The sequence below is a fragment of the Cetorhinus maximus genome, chromosome 23, assembly GCF_964194155.1.
Source record: "Cetorhinus maximus chromosome 23, sCetMax3.hap1.1, whole genome shotgun sequence".
Lineage (NCBI taxonomy): Eukaryota > Metazoa > Chordata > Chondrichthyes > Lamniformes > Cetorhinidae > Cetorhinus > Cetorhinus maximus.
This window is the reverse complement of record NC_135901.1, coordinates 47,892,895-47,907,176: the sequence shown is the minus strand read 5'-3', so window position 1 is coordinate 47,907,176 and position 14,282 is coordinate 47,892,895. Positions and strand designations below refer to the sequence as shown.

The following is a 14,282-nucleotide window of genomic DNA, read 5'->3' as shown; positions in this document are numbered from 1 at the left end:
ATATACAAGTTGTTGCTGTTGTAGGATATATTTAGAAAGGGCTAATCTCCTCTTTTATCTTTCACGCTGATACTTTTCTCATCGACATTTTAACCTGAACTAATGTGAATCAAGTTTGCGACGTTAAAAAAGTTTTAACCCCCTCAGGGAACTGAACCTCATTGACAATCACAGAGGAACAGACACAGAGAGATATACACCGAGAGTGACAGAGGCTTAAGGAGCGACACACACCAAGAAAGCAAGGAAGTCATCAACTTGGCTCAGTGTTTGTTCCATTTCCGAAAGCAAATTTCTTGAATGCTGACAAATGAATGGAAATAAGAAAATACCGACGTATTTGGATGGGTTTCCTTCTAAATAACTGATAATTAATTTGGTTAAAATCACAAATGGTGAAAACTTTAATCCGCAGGATTCCAACCGTCGTGTTCATATTTACAACAAACGTAACTTATCGAACTTTCACTCACTTGAATAAACAAGCCTGGATAATGCTCTTACCAGGTTTCAAACCACAGCACCATCATACGTGAAGCGAATATGACCCCACTCGCCTCTATAAACCCTGCGCTGTAAAGAGCCCAATGGAGCTGTCTGGAATGTTAAGCGGTGACGTCATGCAGCAGCACTTTGGGTCTTTGTTTTGAAGAAATGGAATTCGGCTGTTCTCATTAGGAATGCTGGAGACAGACTGGTCAACAATGTCATCATCAAATGGCACAGAACTATAAGAGGATCTTCCACCCATCGTCTCCATGTCAGTTTTGTACAAAGAGCTTTATAATTAATGACAATTTCCTTCTCTTCCTCCTTAATCCTGTTTTTTTTTTCGCTTTCAAGCCATTGCACAATTCCCGTTTGGAAACTCGGTGTTAAGAAAACCAATATTGAAAGTTTCAGCTGGTTCCTCACTTGAGAAAATACGTCAGACTTGCTCCGGGACTGATGTGGATGTGGTGCCAGTCAAGCAGACTGCTTTGCCCATGATGGTGTCCATTGTCTTCACTCTCACCACATCTTTGGAGTTCAGCTCTTTTGTCTATGTTTGAACCAAGGCTGTAATGAGGTTTGCAGAGCTTTACTTTAGTCAGAGGAACAAGACAATATAATTTGCAGGCTAACCTGGATCTTTTAAAAAATACATTCACATAATGTGGGCTTATCTGTCTGGGCCAGAATTTATTGCCCATTCCTAATTGCCCTTGGGAAGGCGGCCTGCCTTCTTGAACCGCTGCAGTCCATGTGGTGTAGGTATACCCACAGTGCTGTTAGGAAGGTAGTTCCAGGATTTTGACCCAGTGACAATGAAGGAACGACGATATATTTCCTAGTCAGGATGGTGAGTGACTTGGAGGAGAACTTCCAGGTGGTGGTGTTCCTATCTATCTGCTGCCCTTGTCCTTCTAGCTGGTAATGGTCGTAGGTTTGGACGCTGCTGTCTCAGGAGCCTTGGTGAATTCCTGCAGTGAATCTTGTAGATGGTACACACTGCTGCTACTGCACATCAGTGATGAAGAGAATGAATGTGGATGTGGTGCCAGTCAAGCAGACTGCTTTGCCCATGATGGTGTCCATTGTCTTCACTCTCACCACATCTTTGGAGTTCAGCTCTTTTGTCTATGTTTGAACCAAGGCTGTAATGAGGTCAGGAGCTGAGTGGCCCTTGCAGAACCCAAACTGGACATCAGTGAGCAGGTTATTGCTAAGTCAGTGCTGCTTGATGACCCCTTCCATTACCTTACTGATGATGGTGAGTAGACTGATGGGGCGGTAATTGGCCAGGTTACATCATTCTCACTCTTTCATTCCCAATTTGGTGGGAAGAACGAGGAGAGGCAGCATAAATTGCAGGGATCCGGGGGAAAGGCCAGGTAATGGCCATGACAAGACGGGCAGAAAGACCGCTTTCTCTGCTGTAACTTTTATGATTTCATACAACTAATAGTGGCATAGGAGCAACTTCTGCTGTCGTGGCCGAGTGATTAAATCGATGGATTGGAAATCCATTGGGGTTACCCCACGCAGCTTCGAATCCTGCTGACTACGTTTCCTGTTATTTCTGACTTTAACTGCACACAGGCAGAACTAATTGTCGTTTGAATTGAGGAAAAGTGATCCAAACACATCCGTGATCTCTTATGTCCATTCATTGTCAGCCTTCTGCAAATCTCCAGTCGGAAATGGAAAAAAAATGAGCTAATTTTGTGACATGATTTCATCCTGGCATTTGTTTCTCCTTAGGCCTCTGTCAGTCTCGGTGTATACAGCTGTTTGTTTTCCTCTGTGTGGGTCAATGTGGTTCAGTTCCCTGAGGGGGTGAACACATTTTTACGAGCATAAACTGTATTCACATTCGTGGTGCAACTTCACATTACAATGTTACAGTGAAAAATGTCAGGATGAAAGAGACAACAGGAGTCTGTCTTTTTCTACGTATGGACTACAACAACAACTTATATTTATAAAGCTCCTTTTACCTCATGAAACGTCACAAGACGTTGCCCAGGATCATTATATAACAACGTGTGACACTGAGCCACATATTCGGTCAGATGACTAAAATCTCGGTCAAAGGGGGAGGCTTTAAGAACTGTCCTAAAGGAGGAAAGTATTGATTTCATGTTCCAGCGAACAGCAATAGTTCTTCTCATTGGCTGAAGACGTCACTTGTGTTCAAACGACACAGACCACTTGGTCAAAGAAAGTTGTCCCTGGTAAAAGGGATCTGGAAAGGGAAAATGCCATAAGAAGCCTGCATGTGTAAAACTGCTAGGTTAGTGGTTAGAATGTGGTAACTTTATCAGTACAGCCTGCGTTCGTTTCCTGGTTAGGGATTTGAAACTTATTCCTCCTGGGCGAGCTGTTCAAATCAATGTGATTGATTTGCTGGTTGAAAATAACACTGTAAAGCTCGGCTAGAATTGGTGGAGTGAGAGTGGAAGTTTCACATCAGAGCTGGAAATGTCAGAAGGGCAAAACTCGGGAACAAACCCAGAATCGGAGTGACAGAGTGAAAATAAAAGAGAAGAGCTGTGATACGTTGCAAAGCACTGACTATAGAGCTGGTGGTGCGAGGCAGAATATTATTCCTGTATTACCCATGTCACATGCAGCTCTAATTTCCTGATTTATCCCATGCTCAACATTCCCACTGCAGTTTGGTGGCCTATAAACAACTCCCACCAATGTTTGCTGCCTCTTGCTGTTTCTTAGCTCCACCCAAACTAATTCCACATATTGATCCTTCAATCTAAGATCCTCTGTCACTAATGTACCGATCTCGTTCCTTATTAACAGCGCGACCCCGCCTCGATTTCCTTTTTGTCCATTCTTCCTAAAAGTATACAGATCAACCAATCACACTGCTCTTTGAAAGCAGCACACAGGGCCGAATGGCCTCTTTTCTTTGCTGTAACTTTCTGTCATTTTATTTTTCCTAATACCACGGTTAAGATGAACTTTCTTACCTTCCATACGATGCTTTGAATTCAAGGCATTCAGCAAATTCAGCGAGTTGTCTTTTCATTTATGGCAGGGAATTTGGAACCGGACTCGTTGAGCGGCAACTAAATGTTTTCAATCGTCAGATGGAGCTCACTGAGTCCAAACAGGCACTGTTAGCATCAGCCTGTTATGTACATTCTTGCTGTACATCTTCTGAGCTATAAGCTGATCACAGCTCCACTTTCTGCACATTGACAGTGTGAAAATAAGCACAATTTCAAATCTTAACAAGGTGCATATTTGTGATTTTCTGTGTGTGTCAATGTGGTTCAGTTTCCCATTTTCACCACCCAAACATTGGCCATGTTAGTTCTGTGGCTTCATGTCAAGGTGGTACAGGGAAAAAAAGAGCAGTTTTAAAACATCTCTCTCTTTTCTTTGAATGGAAACTGTTCAGCAACTAAACGTTCGGATGTTACTGGGTGATGATTGAAGTTTTCACGTGACCTTATTAAGTAGCTGAGAACGCTCGAATGGCCAATTCCTGATCATATTTTTTAATATTCTAATTCAGTGTCAATGTTGGTGAAGACAATGTTTGTGTCTAATCTGAATGTGGTAGTGAGGCCGAGTGGGCTCAGCCGCTGGTTCAGGTTTCGATCTCCCTGGTGATTTGGGCTTCAGTCCCACCGCTGCCAAACTTTCTGGTGGTTTGTTATTTGAGGCGCTTCCAAGTAATTCTCCGTGGGGTGAAGGGGCAGCTGAGCTGAGCTGTGCAGTGTTGTATTTCAGTTGGAAGAATGAGGAGAGACAGTGTAAATCCCAGGGTGACTGGGAAAAGGTGGGGCAATGGCACGGACTGGAAGACCTTCTTTCACTGGAACTCTCTGCATTCATTCTATTATTTTAAACAAACAACTTGCAGCCTTTACCCAATTGTCCTGGCCGAGTGCTTAAGGCATTTTTACACATGGTTCGAATCCTGCCAACTCCCCTTCTTCTCATTCCTGACTGACCCAAACTGTCTGGAGAATAAATTATCAGTCAAATGAAAAAGAAAACCACCCAAACACCCCCGTGTTTCTTACTATTGTTCATCTGGAAACATTCACTACATTTGGCCCCTGAAATGGAACAATAATTGACCAAGTTGGTGACATCCTTGCTTTCTGGGTGTTTGTCTCTCCTGAGGCCTCTGTCACTCTCGGTGTATGTGTCTGTGTGTGTTCCTCTGTGTGTGTCAATGCGGTTCAGCTCCCCGAGGGGATGGACACATATTCACTTCATAAACTTGACTCACATTAATTGTGCAGCTTCGTATTAAAATGTCAAAGAGAAAAATATCAGGATGAAAGATGCAAGAGGAGTTTGCAATGTTTGGAAGGAGGTGCAGCTAAGAAGTGGAAGATGTGAATGATGTTATTGATGATTGAGAGGAATGTATTGTAACCTTGGGGATTTTGTAGGCCGATTACCTTCTACACTTTGAAATTCAGAACAAGCTGAGGCTCCAGGGAGGAAGGAACATTGATCTCCCTGAATATTTGCATAGGGAATAATAACTGTGCATTCCCGGCTAGTTTACCCGGTAAAGCGTGAGACTCTTAATCTCAGCATCGTGGGTTCGAGCCCCATGCTGGGCCCCGCCGTTTTTTTGAAGCTTTGATGGGTGATCCCCAACTCCCCATCCCTCCAGCAGTGTCACCGCTCAAACTGAGTCTTTCTCCATCCCGCTTTGTTAATATCACAGCCGCTGGTTTCTGAGTCTTACTCTTCTGGAAACTAACTCACCTGGTCCCTTTACCCCGCCTTTTCCCCGGAGACCTGCATTTTCTGTCCAATTCTCTTTTGAAATCTGCCTCTCCCACATGCTCAGGGAGTGCATTGCAGATCCTAACCACTCGCTGTGTAACAGAGAAACCCCTTTAGAATTATCGGCTTCGGGACAAGCAGAATACTCAGTGACAGACAAAACACCGAAAGGCTCGAAGGGAGACGGCACCGGTTGTAGGAGAGCTGGTTCCCAGTGACATGGATGTGTCTGCAATGGGTGGGATCAGACTTTTTCCATGTGCCCACAATGAATGTCCCACCCTTTATTTGGGAAGAGTAAAACTGATAGGGAATAATTGTCATTGCAGTCGCGGCAATCTGAAGCTCTCTCTCACTGAGCCATTGGTTTAGGATATCTTACAGAGTGCAAGTGCTTTTATTAAGTCTCTGTGGTGCAATTAATCAGCGCGTTTGGCTGTTATTTGAAAGGTTGGTGGTTCGAGACCACACAGGGACGAAGCTGGCACTTTTTTCGCCCCATCATTACTCATTAACGCTCTGATTTGTTTCGGGGCCCTGAAACTACAAGAAAATCCATCCCACACCACACGTTGAAAACTCGGCTGTCACCCACTGAGTTCCCACACCAAGCTCTGTTTATGGATATTCATTTCGGACATAACAAAGAATATGAACGATCGTGAACCCCCATCTAAATCAATAGAGATCTATGAGGCTATTTGATTGAAACAAGCCCATCAATTAATCGCTCTTCCTCAGCTCCACAGTGAGTGATACAGGAACAAGTCGCAATAGTCCAGCCCCGCACTCTCCAATCACCCGCTGCCAGCGGAAACATCTTCTTATTTTGCTGAATGTTATCTTCAGAAATGCTGAAGAGCGAATCTAATGTGGCTGCAAGATCCAGCATTCAGTTCACATTCAACAACAAACAGGAATGGGAGCGATACAACTTTTCCACACAGCTGGGTGATAATGTTTCCCCGAGCACTGAATGGAGTAACTTGCACATGTGAAATGAGTGGGGTAACCACAACGCTACAGGAACATTTCCCTGCCTGGATCCCAATGGAGCTGTCTGGAATGTTAAGCGGTGACGTCATGCAGCAGCACTTTGGGTCTTTGTTTTGAAGAAATAGAATTCGGCTGTTCTCATTAGGAATGCTGGAGACAGACAGATCAACAATGTCATCGACAAATGGCACAGCGCAGTAAGAGGACCTTCCACTCATTCTATTTATAACCAGCCTTTTACGAAGATCTTGCCAATTAGTCCCAATTTCCTTCTCTCTTTCCATGAATCAGAAATTTCTCCCTTCCAACCATTTCCAAATTCCCTTCTGAAGAAGGAGTTTCTGCAGAATCCATGCAGTTTGCCTTAATGAACATTTCCCTTACCCAATGAAATGAAGAGTTGGACTAGGGTTCCTTCTGAAGTTTTTGATATAAACATTAGTTATTTGTGCAATTAATTTCATATTGAATTTACAAAAGATGTTTATTCTGATCGGACATGTCCTCAGTATTTTGTCACTCATGATTACCATGAAACTATCGTTGATTGCCATACAAACCCATTCACCAGTCCTTTAGGGAATTCAATCAGTCGTCCTTAACTGGTCTGACCTGCCTGTGACTCCAGTCCCACAATGATGTGGTTGATTCTCAACTACCCTCCGAAATACTTTAACAAGTTACACAGCTCAAGGACAATTCTGGATGGGCAACAAATGCTGGCCAGCTGTGCCTATGAAAGAATGAAGATCCATGATGAGGAGCGATGAAAAGTGATTTTGAACCATCTCTCCCATTCCCTTGTGTTCAATCACAGTATCAGCTGTGCCTGCCTTTAGGTTAATGCTAGTCTTTGGATCACACTGGTAGTCATCTTTCAGTCAATAAGTTACTGTGAATTTGCATTTGTAAACTCATTAATTTCTGTTGTTGACTAAAGAAACTGGTATTTTTTTTGTGCCTAGTCAGTTTCATCCCTCCTGAATTTGAGAATGCTTTTTGAAGTTGGTGAAGGGCAAATTTAATGTGGCGCCGAGATATTATATTCAGTTAATATTCAGCAACAAATGTGAATTATGGAACTTTCCCTCACACTTAGATGTGTAAATCTCGATAATGTTTCTACCCATTTCCAGACAGTGGGCCTTTTGCATGTACTTGATAACCACTACACTACAGAAACAATGGACAGAACCACAGAGAGTGACTTAGTATATCAAACCCTGCAGTCTTACTGCACGCCCGAACCCTGGTTTGTGGAAGTCCAGTTTGGCTGAAAAACATAGCCATGCGGCAGAGAAATTGATCTGAAATTAGAATCATAAAATGTCACAGCACATCAGCAGGTCATTCAACACTTCACACATGTGCGAACTATCTCACTGTAATTCGTCTCATTTTTGTCTCTTTCTCATAACTGTGCCTTTTGGAGAAAATCATTCAAAGCCTGGGGAAGTGCCATTGATACATGGCTGTGACATAATATATTCAGTTATTGTTTAGCAACAAACGGGAATTGTGCAACTTCCCGCAATTAGATGATTCAGTTTTGATAATGTCTCTACCAGCTTTCGAACCAGTGACCTTGTGCATGTGAAGCGAATGTGATAACTACTATTTGTATTTTTATTCATTTATGGGACGTGGGCATCGCTGGCGATGCACCACAGAAACAATTTGCGAGAAAATGCCAAAGGGACTTGTATAGAATTTCAAACTGTGTAGACCTGCTGCACTACAAGATCCTGTTTCACAGGTATAAAATTGGGGCGGGGCATTTTGGAATGCTGCAGAGAAATTGATCTAATTGTAAACTGACACAGCGCATTAGGAGGCCATTCGACCCATCGGGTTTGTGCTTTCTTCAAAGAGCTAACCACTTAGTTCCAATATCATTCTTTTCCTTCAGAACCCTGCAGGTTTTTTTTCCATGTCAAATAATTATGAATTCCTTTTTGAAAACTCTGAGTTAAGGAAAACAATATTGAAAGGAGCTTCTGCAGTGTCCATGCACAGTGTGTGAAAATTAACAAAGTTTCCCTGACCCAATGACACGGAGAGTTGGACTGGGGATTCATATGTTGTCTTAGAAATGAAGAGGAATATTTATTTATGCAATTGATTTCCTATTCAATATTTAAATGAAGTTTATTCTGACCAAGCATCTCAGTCGATATATACAATGTAATTCCCCTTATTGTACAGCCTGTTACAGAGGCTGTTATAGAAAAGAGGGAAAGTTTTGCTACAGCTATACAAAGCCCTGGTTAGATCACACCTGGAGGATTGTGTATAGTTCTGGGAACGGCACCTTATAAAGGATCAATATTGGTCTTGGAAACAGGGCAGTGCTGATCCAGCAGAATGTCAGTTCTGGAATGTAAGTGGACATTCTCCCCTCCGTAAATTGAGGTAATCCAAAACTGCTGTCCGTGTCTTCACTCACAGCAAGTCCCATTCCCCTATCACCCTCTACTCGTTGACCTACATTGGTTCCCTGTCAAAGAATGCATTTACTTCAAACTTTGTGTATCCTTGTGTTCAAATCTCCCGTTGTTCTCGCCCCTCCCTATCTCTGAGATCTCCTCGAACCCCAGAAGCCTCTGAAATATCTGTGCCCCTCTAATCCTGGCCTGTTGTACGTTCCCAATCAGAATCGCTCCACCATTGGTGACCGAGGTTTCAGTTACCGAGGCCCCAAGCTCTGGAATTCCCTCCCTCCACCTCGACCTCTCTTTCCTCCTTTAAGGCGCTCCATAAAACCTATCTCTTTGACCAAGCTTTTGTTCACCTGGCCCAACATCTCAATATGTGTGTCAGTGTCAGACTCTGTTACATAATGATCATGTCAACCACCTTTGGAGGTTTTATTACGTTAAAGATGCTATCTAAATATAAGCTGTTGTTGTAATGGGGCATATAGAGAAGGAGACAAGCTCCTCTTCCAACTTTCACCCCGATATTTTTTTGATCTGAAGTTGCACAACTAATGTGAATAAAGTTTGTTCTGTTAAAAATGTGCCCATTCCCTCGGGGAACTGAACCACATCGACACACACAGACCAACGGAAAGAAGAAACCACGGGAATGTTTGCGTCGTTTTGATTCCGTTTATCCAATAATTAATTCCATGGGCACCTTATTAAAATCAGGAATGATGAGAACTGGAGACGGTAGGATTTGTACCTCTGTGAGGAGACCCCACAGGATTCCAAACCCATCCCCTTATTCACTCCACCGTGAACACAGGGCCGATAATGACGTCACTGCTGTTTGTATAAAATCACAGACGGCTACATCAGACGGTCATTCAGCATGTCGTCTCTATGGAAGAGCAACTCAACTACTGTAGTACCACACCCGACCTTTCCCCCACAGCAACTCTCCTCGTTCTCTCTGTCAATATGAGGTGGCATCTGCTTGTCCTAATGGGGCTGTTAAATGTTGAGCAGTGGTGGGAGGCGAACTCACGATTTCGTGCATACTTTAAGCCAGCGCCTTAGCTCGCTCAGCCTCGCTGGGCGAAATTTATGAACCGCTTCCTTCACAAGTTTTGGCACTGAAATAGAACAAAAACTATAGATTAGGAATAGGCAAAATACTGCGGATGCTGGAAATCTTAAACAAAAGCAAAAAATGCTGGAAAAACTCAGCAGGTCTGACAGCATCTGTGAAGAGAAAGACAGAATTAACGTTTCGAATCCGTATGACTCTTCTTCAGAGCTAAAGGGAAGTAGAAATATGAAGTCCTACTTCCCTTTAGTTCTGAAGAAGAGTCATGTGGACTCGAAACGTTAACTCTGCCTTTCTCTCCACAGATGCTGTCAGACCTGCTGAGTTTTTCCAGCATGTTTTGGTTTTGTTTCAGAGCAGGAATAGATCATTCGGAACCTCAAACCTGCTCTGTCAGTTTATCAGATCATCCTGCACTTTGTAACAGAAATCATCTCCACTCAAAAACACAACGAGCTACAGTGAAGGGTTGGCACCATTTAAACTCTCATTCAACTGGTCTGGGTCCAAATCTCCCGTTAGAAATGACAAGAAAACTTCTCACTGATTTCACTCCGGGTCTTGACTTCAGAAGGACAGGACACAAAGTAACAAAGTACATTTCGACAGAATTGGTTATAAAATGGCAGAATGACTGGGAAAGTGCATCCGTGGTGTTGGGAAACATAAAATTATAGAAAGTTACAGCAAAGAAAGAGGCCACTCGGCCTGGCGTGCTGCTGTCAAAGAGCAGTTGTGATTGGTTGACCAGGAGTGGTCAATTACTCTTCCATTTCACACTGCGAATTTAGTGAATGTTTGCAGATGATCAGAAATAAGACACACGGGGTATTTGGATGTTTTTTATTCAACTTAACCGATAATTAATTCCACAGACCGTCAGTTAAAATCAGGAATGATAAGAAGCATAAACAACCGTGGTCAAACCTGCGTGAGAAAACTCCAGCCAATTTCCAGTCCATCAGTTTAACCAATTCGCCACAATACCTAGTGAAAGTTCGCTATTGTTTGTATAAAATAATAGAATGGAGACAGGGAGTAACAGAGAAAAAAGATTTTCAGTCTGTGCCATTGCCCCAACCACCTCTCCCCATTCCCCCAACCAAAATGCAACACTTCACAGGTCAGCCGTCCCCTGGCCGCACGGAGGATTTTTTGGAAGCGTCTCAAACAACAAAGCACTGGAAAGTTTAGCAGCCGCGGGACTGGAGCCCAAAGCAGGAAAGCCTCGGCTAGCATCTTAGCCCACTCGGTGACTCAGTACCACATTTAGAGCAGAAACAACCATTGCCTTGACCGGCATCGGCTCTGAATTAGAGTGTGGGAAAAATATGATCAGGAATAGGCCATTCGGCCCCTCGGGCATTCTCAGCTACTTCATAAGATCATGTGAAAACTTCAATCATTATCCGCTTTGTAACATCCGGGCATTTAGTAGCTGAACAGTCTCCACCCAAAAAGAAACAGAAAGAAATGTCCTCTTGCATCTTTTAAAACAGCGCTTTTGTTTTCTCTGGACTATCTTAATCTGAAGCCACAAAACTATCGTAAACAATGTTTGGGTGGTAAAAATGATGAACTGAACCAGCTTGACACACACAGAGGAACACACACAGACATCGACACCAAGAGTGACAGAGGACAAGGGTTTGTTTCTAAGGAGAGACAAACACCCAGAAAGCAAACCTGACACCAACCTGGCTCCGTTTTTGTTCCACTTCTGACTGTAAGTTTCGTGAATATTTTCGTGAATGAACGGAAATAGGAAAACGCCCGAGTGTTTGGATGGACTTGATTCAATCTAACCGATAATTAACTCTGTAAACACAGAGTTAAAACCAGGAATAATGAGAAGCGGGAAACCCCAATGGATTTGGACTCCATCGCCTTCGCTACTCAGTCACCACGACTGACTCAATGCACAGGGTGATGTTGTTAGTATGAAATCATGGATGGCTACAGCAGAGAAGGAGAACATTCTTGTCCGTGCCGGCTCTCTGGAAGAGCAATTTAACTCATTCCATAACCCCCGTCTTTTTCCTCACAGCAATTTATCTTGAATCTGTCTCTCCTCGTCCTTCCTGTTAAAATGAAACACCGCACACAAACCGTACAATTCGATTTGAGCTGGCACTTGTTCGACTCGCTGTTCAAGCTGCTCATGTAGAACTTTCAATTTCCAAAACCCACTAACCTCATCACTGCGGCTCCTGTGAAACTGACAAGGGAACACGCGGCAGAAATTCATCACTGAAAGTGACTGACACACATCAAATTCTACACGCGTTTACCTTTGTAGTAGGCTGTGGCACAGTGGTACTTTCACTGGTTTGGGATTCTGGGGATCAAATCTCACCATGGCAAATGGTGAAATTTGTTTTCAATAAAAAATCTTGTGATCATCACTAATGGCAGTAGGGACGAAAATCTGCTGTCCCAGCAATAACTCTTATATACTCTCTGGAAGAGGGCTGACTTAGCCAGGGACTACCCACCCATCCAGTTTATGAACCCAATCTTTCCCTGGAAAGCAGGGAATGGGAATGTAAGACACGAGAAGGGTTCACAGGACCTGATTGTCCCAGACACTGATTATAGGAATGTGCACAGTATCAATTATCCACATTCTTGTGTATGTTGTTAAACTTTGAAATTATTTTGAACTGATTTTCAATGTGAAGAATCGGAATGAGCTTATTTTGTTCAGTAGATATACAAGAAGGTACATGCTCATGTGCAGGCACTGCGTGTTTGAAACTCAAGTGAATGGTTCATATCATTTCTGCAGTTGTACTAGTCTGGTTTCAAATTCAGTTCCTAATCTGTTTAGTGTCTGGAATTCAAAGTGTTGGATAAAAGGACAAGATGTACATCTCGCTAGATTGAGTTATGAAATGCCATAATAACTTAGAGAGATGCAACCGGGGTGTTAGGAAACACAAAATGACAGAAAGTTACAGCAAATAAAGAGGCCATTCGGCCCTGTGTGCTGCTTTCAAAGAGCAGTGTGATTGATGTGAATATTCGAGGGTGTTCGTAATTTAGGAAGGATGGGCAAAAAGAGAAAGGAGGCGGAGTCGCACAGTTAATAACGACAAGATCGGTACATTCAAGAGAGAGGGTCATAGGTTGAAGGATCAAGATGTAGAATCAATTTTGGTGGAGCTAAGAAACAGCAAGAGGCAGCAAACATTGGTGCGAGTTGTTTATTGGTCACCAAACTGCAGTGGTAATGTTGGGCACTGTAATAAATCAGGAAATTAGATCTGCAAGTAACATGGGTAACACAGGAATAATATTCGGCTGTGCACCACCAGCTCTATAATCAGTGCTTTGTAACCCATCACAGCCCTTCTCTTTCATTTTCACGCCCTCTGCATCTGTTCTTGACTTGTTGCACGTGTGACATTTCCAGCTCTGACGTGAAACTTTAACTCTCACTCCCCTAACTCTGACAGAGATGTTCTGTGTTGCTTTCAGCCAGGAAGACAATAACATTGGTTTTAACAGTTCGCCCAAGGGCAGTAAATCTCAATTTCCTGACAGGGAATCAAACCTGAGGTGCAGCAGTGAAAGTGCTGAACCCTAACCAGTCGGCCATCAGGGAAGATGCTAACAGGGCTGGAAATTTGGCTCATGAAGGCTGATTTTGGCATTTTTTCATTCCCGATTCCTTTCATCAGAGATAAATTTCTCTGACCAAATGGTCTGTTCAGGTTGAACACTATGAGCCAACGAGAAGAACCATTGCTGTTATCTGGAACATGAAATCGATAGCTTCCTCCTTTAATACAGTTCTTCGCCTTTGACAGAGCTGTTAGTCATCTGACCGAATATGTGACTCGGTGTCACACTTTGTTATATAATGATCCTGTGGAACACCTTGTGGCGTTTCATTAGGTTAAAGGCGCTTTATAAATATAAATTGTTGTTGCAGTTTAACAGACAGAGAAATAGACAAACTCCTCTTGCACCTTTTACCATGAGAGTTTTTCCTTGTAACATTTTAAAATGAAGTTGCACAACTAAATTAAATAAAGTTTGTGCTGGTAAAATGTGTTCAACCCCTTGGGGAACTGAAGCACATTGGCACATACAGAGGAACTCACACAGACGGATACATCGAGTGTGACAGAGGCCTAAGGAGAAACAAACGCCCATAAAACAAGATGTCACCAACTTGGCTCAGTTTTTGTTTCATATCCGACTGGAGACTTGCAGAAGACTGACACAGAAATGGATTTGTTTGGATGTTTTTTCTTCTATTTGAATTAGAATTAATTCTACAGACAAGCAGAAATAACGAGAAGAACAGTGAGCGAGATTCAAACCTACATCGGGAGGCCCCAATGGATTTTAAGCCCATTCACCTTAAACTCTGGGCCACAACTACAGAACTTGCTAACATGCTAATATTATTTGTTTAAAATCATAGAATGGTTACAGCAGGGAAAGTGGGCCTTCTGCCCATCCTATCATTGCCATTACCTGACCTTTTCTCTAGAACCCTGGAA

General features: G+C 42.9%; 1 protein-coding gene and 1 long non-coding RNA gene across 2 annotated transcripts in view; one reads left to right on the top strand and one right to left on the bottom strand.

Moving 5' to 3' along the window:
- The window catches only part of LOC144698301 (uncharacterized), a 290,571-nt gene that overhangs the window by 148,113 nt on the left and 128,176 nt on the right, over positions 1 to 14,282 (bottom strand). The gene's annotated exons all lie outside the window — the stretch shown is intronic.
- Positions 1 to 14,282, top strand: part of LOC144698274 (uncharacterized) — a 133,680-nt gene that overhangs the window by 34,930 nt on the left and 84,468 nt on the right. The gene's annotated exons all lie outside the window — the stretch shown is intronic.